The sequence below is a fragment of the Myotis brandtii genome, unplaced genomic scaffold (assembly GCF_000412655.1).
Source record: "Myotis brandtii unplaced genomic scaffold, ASM41265v1 scaffold329, whole genome shotgun sequence".
In the NCBI taxonomy this organism is placed as follows: Eukaryota; Metazoa; Chordata; class Mammalia; order Chiroptera; family Vespertilionidae; genus Myotis; species Myotis brandtii.
In genome coordinates this window covers 1,234,653-1,241,169 of record NW_005362676.1, presented here as the reverse complement: position 1 = coordinate 1,241,169, position 6,517 = coordinate 1,234,653, and the positions used below count along the sequence as shown (strand labels likewise).

Genomic DNA, 6,517 nt, shown 5'->3' with positions numbered 1-6,517 from the left:
AAAAATATTTTTTAAAATATATTTTATTGATTTTTTACAGAGAGGAAGGGAGAGGGACAGAGAGTCAGAAACATCGATCAGCTGCCTCCTGCACACTCCCCACTGGGTTTGTGCCCACAACCAAGGTACATGCTCTTGACCGGAATCGAACCCGGGACCCTTGAGTCCGCAGACCGACGCTCTATCCATTGAGCCAAACCGGCCAGGACAATAAAAATATTTTTAAAAAATCAGCACTCGCACTAGGCGGGAGGTATGACTCAGACCCCACCCTTGGGACTAGCAGGACCGGGGGTAGCAAAGCTGAGCTGGCCCACCTGACCTTCCCACTCATGGTCATGGCCACAGAGGTACCAAGCAGCCAGGCACTGCGCCTGTGGGGGAGGTGGAAAGAGAGCCATTCAGCCAGCAAATACTAACTGAGAACCACTATGTGCCAGGCACTGTCCCAGTACAGGGGACCCTCTGGACCTGTGGGGGAGGTGGAAAGAGAGCCATTCAGCCAGCAAATACTGAGAACCACTGTGTGCGAGGCACTGCCACAGTACAGGGGACCCTCTGGAACAGGGGTGGGGAACATTTTTTTCTGCCAAGAGCCATTTGAATGTTTGTGACGTCCTTTGTGGGCCATACAAAAGGAGCCACTGAAAAATTAGCCTGCTAGCCCGGCCGGTGTGGCCCAATGGCTGAGCATCAACCTATGAACCAGGAGGTCACGGTTCGATTCCCGGTCAGGGCACATGCCCGGGTTGCAGAGGCTCCATCCCCAGTAGGGGGCGTGCAGGAGGCAGCCGATCCATGAGTCTCTCTCATCATCGATGTTTCTCTCTCTCTCTTCCTTCCTCTCTGAAATCAATAAAAAATATATTGTAAAAAAATTAGCCTGCTCTATTTAGTCAAACATTTAATGAAGTCACCCCTAATGCCTTGGCAGGGCCCGACCAAATGAGTTCTCGGGCCTTACATGGCCTGCGGGCCCGACGTTCCCACGCCCGCCCCACCGTGAGCAGGCCCTGGTTCCTCCCGTGTCCCAGGTAGGAAGGTGGCTGATCTGCTCCTCCCACCTCCACCTCAGATCAATGAGAGAGATTTCTGAGCAACTCCGGTGGCAACAGGGCAGATCGAAGAGATCCTCCATTTCATTTCCATAAAGCAATAGAGACTCGATGGAAGGAAAAAATAAATTTCCAGGGGGAGAAAAAAACACCCCCAAAACGTAACCATACTTGAAGCCCAAGTTTTAGGAACGAGTGGAGCTAGGTATATGTAGTCCGCTTTTCTGTGTTCTGCACGCCTTTGTCCAGTCAAGCACACGGCAGGCTGCTCTCGTGTGTTTCGTTGGGGCTAAAAAACCCTTCCTTTTTTGGTATGCACAACTTTCCAGGGCTAAAAGCATTTCAGAAAAACAGGCTGATGTATCTGCCAGATGCAGGCAACATCGTTTTTGACTCCTGGTTACATTTTGTTTGTTACCAAAAGCTTCTCTCGTGGGAGCTCGCAGTTTATGGAGCCAGTCACAGAAGCGTCAGGCTTCTCTGCAGCGAAGGTCGGCTGGTCTTGCTGACGCTCACGTCCTGCGCGGCTTGGACCAACGGGGAGTCACAAAAGATTTGGCAAGTGGCTCTGCACGGATGGAAATCTTTCCCTGAGAATCCTTTAGCTAGAAACGCACAGCATTTGTTTTCAGAAGAGATAATGCAATTTTACTTAAGTTAGAATAAGTCTTTAAGGAGGAAAGGAGTTTAAATTTGTTCTGTGACAAATAATGTTCCCGTTTTTGGGACTGAAAGTAGAAGGCAATATGTGAATGTTTTAAGTGCTAGATAACTTATGTATATAAAATGCTGCAAGGAGCCCGGCCAGCGTGGCTCAGTGGGTGAGCGTCGACCCATGAACCGGGAGGTCAGGGTTCGATTCCGGTCAGGGCACATGCCCAGGTTGCGGGCTCCATCCCCAGTAAGGGACATGTAGGAGGCAGCCGATCCATGACTCTCTCTTATCACTGATGTTTCTCTCTCCTACTCTCCCTTGCTCTCTGAAATCAATAAAAATGTCTTTTAAAAGAATAATAACAAATAAATAAATAACACCGTCTCCTTGGAGAGAAGCAAAGCCCCGTTTCGCCTGCCCGACCCGAGTGTCCCTGAGCACGGATGTGGCCACGATGCCCATGGCGGGTGTGGGTGGGGTCTCCCGGTGTCCCCACCTGGGGGGCTTTGGTCCTTCCCAGCAGGTTCCCACCATGAAGGCGGTTCCAATCCCTGCCGACCACCAGTGACGCCTGATATTCCCTGCCCCGTTGGGCGGGCTTTAGTTCACCGTCTAGCTCTGTCCCAACCCCGAGACGCGGGATCTGATCCATGACTTGCTAATGGCCTGAGAAAGGTCTGGGCTGAAGGCAGAGTGTGCAACCCAATCCCCGTCGTGGCGAGCGAACTCCCCGTCTGGTCCTGCAGGAGACATCGCCCGCTGCCCTGGAGGGAGGCCCTGCAGGGCGGACCACTGCCTTCGTGGCTGGAGGACGCCCAAGAACACTGGGCAGCAGATGTCCTGACGAGCCTTTTTTTTTTTTCTGGGCTTTTCCATGAGAAATGAGTGGACTGAGAAAGCCAGACCGTTTGTGGTGGAGAGAAAAAAAAAAGCAACCCGAACGGCATTGCTTAGAAAGAGCAAACAGTCGCTGCAAACAGGGTGTCTGCTCCCTTCCCTTCCTCCACGTGTCGGACCCTCTGGCCCCAGTCCTCCTGCTGGGAGGGAGGGCGGGCAGGCTCCCCAGCCCGGGCCCACACTCCCTCCTGCTCTCCCCCTCGGAGGGAGCGGGAAGGGGGACGCTGCTGATTCAAAAATCAGACGCTTCTGCGGGAACTGGCAGGGGCCGTGCTCCACCCCCGCCGGCCCTGGAACACGAAGTCAGCACCTCGGCCACCCGGCCTGGGGCCTGGCCCGGGCCTCCCGGGACCACGATTCCTCTTCCTCTCCTGCCTCAGGGCGGGTCGGGCTGCCAGGAGCTTCCTCCAGCCACCTGGACGGTCCCGGCCAGCGTGCACTTGAAATCATCAACTGCATTGTGGGCCCGTCTGCCCGCAACTCCGAGGCAGACTTTCCTATGGAAGCTGGAGGCCGGCTCTGCTTAGAGTTATTGGGGGGGGGGGGGGGGGGGGGGGTGGTGTTGCATAACAGCCCAGGAGAGGACTGGGAAAAGATAACACACTTCACGTCCAATTCCTCTGCTTGGGGGAACGGCGGTGGGAAAGGCAGTCTCTCTCTCTCTCTCTCTCTCTCTCTCTCTCTCTCTCTCTCACACACACACACACACACACACACACAAACACACACACGGCTGGGTGTGCTTTCCCTTTCTGTCTCCACGCTTGAGTTTTCGATTTTCTTTCTCAATCAAGTAATGGGAATACTCCAGAAGAGGGCCAGGGTGCTTGCCCTAGACTGATTTCTCTGTGTTCTCACGGAGAATACGTCCAAAAGACAACGGAAAGGGGAAAAACACAGGATTACGACGGAGTGACTGTGATCGCTCAGGCTTCTGGAAGAAACATCGTTATGAAATATGTGCCATAGGAGCCCGGCCGGCGTGGCTCAGGGGTTGAGCATCAACCTAGGAACCAGGAGGCCACGGTTCGATTCCCGGTCAGGGCACACGCCCGGGTTGTGGGCTCGATCCCCAGTGGGGGGCGTGCAGGAAGCAGCCGATCCATGATTCTCTTTCATCACTGATGCTTCCTTCTCTCTCTCTCCCTCCCTCTCCCTTCCTCTCTGAAATCAATAAAAACATTTAAAAAAACCCAACAGCTGCCAAGAAGCCCGGTCTGGCCAAGCCTTCCCTGAGCGCCAGCCTCAGTTCCGTGAGCCCGTGGCAGCGATGTCATCAGTGTTGAAGCCAGTTTGATCTCTGTCATTTCCAACCACATGAATCTTAATGGACACAAAGCACAAGCCCCAACCGATTATTTACGACAGCGTACACACACACACACACACACACACACACACACACACGCACACACACACGCAAATTCTTGCATAAATCAGCAATATACAATCTCTCAATAGTCACAATATTTCCTAAACACTGACTATAATCACTTGTTAATGCTATACATGGACCAGACGATATTACAAAATAAGTGCATGTATTTAACAAGAACAATCAGGACAGAACTTAGATGGCTAAGGACCGTGATGCCTTCCTCTGTCGGGCATGTTCTAATGAGACCTCCACCACACAAAACATGTAGGAGTCCAGGTGTGTATGTGTGTGTGAATCCTCGCGGGAGGATATTTTTCCCATTGATTTTTAGGAAGAGTGGAAGGGAAGGGGGAGAGACAGAGAGAGAGAAATATTGATGTGAGAGAGAAGCATCGATGTGAGAGGGAGACTTTGATTGGTTACCTCCCACACTCGGGTTAAACCTGAAACCCAGGTAGGTGCCCTTGACCGGGAATCGAACCTGCCACCCTTTGGTGCGCAGGCCGACGCTCTAATCCAGCGGTTCTCAACCTGTGGGTTGAGACCCCTTTGGCGGTCGAATGACCCTTTCACAGGGGTCGCCTAAGACCATCCTGCATATCAGATATTGACATGACGATTCATCACAGTAGCAACATGACAGTGATGAAGTAGCAACGAAAATAATTTTATGGTTGGGTCACAACATGGGGAATTGTATTTAAAGGGCCAGAAGGTTGAGAACCACTGCTCTAATCACTGAGTCACAGGCCAGGGCAGGAGTCCTGTGGTGATAGTGCCTCGTAGCAAAAAGTTGTTTTATTATTTGAGTTCTGGCTCTCCCATGACATGTCCCATCTACCAGGGTGGAGCAGGAGGAGACGGAATTCAGATGCTCGAGAGAGACCATGAGAAGTGAAGACTCTACCCCAGATCTGAAAGGAGACATGAAAATAGCCACAGAAGACAGAGTTTTCAACTAAAAATAACCACGTAAAAAAAAAACATCGAAAAACATTTCAAAAGACCCCAAGTCCCATTTCAGTTGTTGAGAGTGGCCAAAAAACCTTCAGAAACGCACGCTCTCACCCAAAGGGGGAAAAGGGCTCGCACAGACTCCACATTCCCATGCCAAGTCCCAACCTTCCAAACTGGAGTGATATTTTATGAATCGGTTTATAAGGCCCTAAAAATAAGGAGCTATAACCGAAATAGGATCAGCCTGTCTCCTCTGTGGGAGCCCCAAGGACTGCGAGAAATGCAAGCTCAGCCCGGCCGGCGTGGCTCAGTGGTTGAGCGTCGACCTAGGAACCAGGAGGTCACGGTTCGATTCCCGGTCAGGGCACAGGCCCGGGTTGTGGGCTCGATCCCCAGTAGGGCGCGTGCAAGAGGCAGCCGATCCATGATTCTCTCTCATCATCGATGTTTCTCTCTCTCTCTCCCCTCTCCCTTCCTCTCTGAAATTAGTAAAAATATCTTTAAAAAATAAATAAAATAAGAAATGCAAGCTCAGTGGTTCCCTCCAGCTGGCCTTGACTGTATTAGCCCCTCTATGCCCCTGGAGAGCATGGCGGCTTACCTGCCCCTACTCACAGGTCAATCCAGTGCTTCCTGGAGGAGGAAGACTTATCCGACCCCCTCACTGCATGAGCCAGCTGGCCACCCCTAAGCCATGGTCCCGGCTGGGGTAACACAGCCTTAAGGACCAGGCCCAGGGACATCCCTGGCCACCACGTGCAGCCATGAAGACCCCATTCCCGTGGGAAAAGCTGGGTCCCTCCGATTCACCCTTCCGGGAAACTCCAACAATGCCAGCTGCTGGCGCCTCAGTAATCAATCAATGTCCCCTGTTGCTAAACTCCCAACGTTCGATGCTGATGATAAGCCTATTAATAGCGGCCATTGTTCTCAACGGAGCAACCAAGTTCACCGAGACCCCGGTGCAAAGGAAGGACCCAAAGCAAAACATACACCTTTCTCCCTGGTCTGCGTTCCCCCCGGGCAGGGCCTCCAATATGCCCGTCTCTCCCGCACGCACGGCGGAGCCCATGAGACGTGGGGGAGGTTATTTTCCAAGCCACCTCAGGAATTGCTCTCTGCACCTTTGCATGACTGCTCTTGTTTTGACTTGGTTTCCAGCACATCCTCCCCGCCCTGCTTTTGTGAATAGTTTCATTTCCTTTGTTGGAGGCTAAACAGTCCGTCCTCCAAAGGATGCCTCCACTCCAACCCCAGGGACAGAAATGCAAACGCCAGCGCAGTTTATCGTCCCGTCAGCGATCCTCACGGTCACGCCCCTGTCGAGGAGGGCGGCGGGCCACCGGCCCAGCATCCCACACGCAACCTGACCAGCCGTGGACGGTGTGGGTTTGCGGGGAGGGGAAAGGAGGTTTCAACGGGCTTGCCCTAGGACAGTGATGGCGAACCTTTTGAGCTCGGCGTGTCAGCATTTTGAAAACCCCTCACTTAACTCTGGTGCCGTGTCACATATAGAAATTTTTTGATCTTTGCAACCATAGTAAAACAAAGACTTATATTTTTGATATTTATTTT

At 52.4% G+C, this 6,517-nt stretch overlaps 1 protein-coding gene across 1 annotated transcript in view; it reads right to left on the bottom strand.

The window, feature by feature from the left end:
* ADAMTS17 (ADAM metallopeptidase with thrombospondin type 1 motif, 17) overlaps positions 1–6,517 on the bottom strand; it is a 92,038-nt gene that overhangs the window by 75,579 nt on the left and 9,942 nt on the right.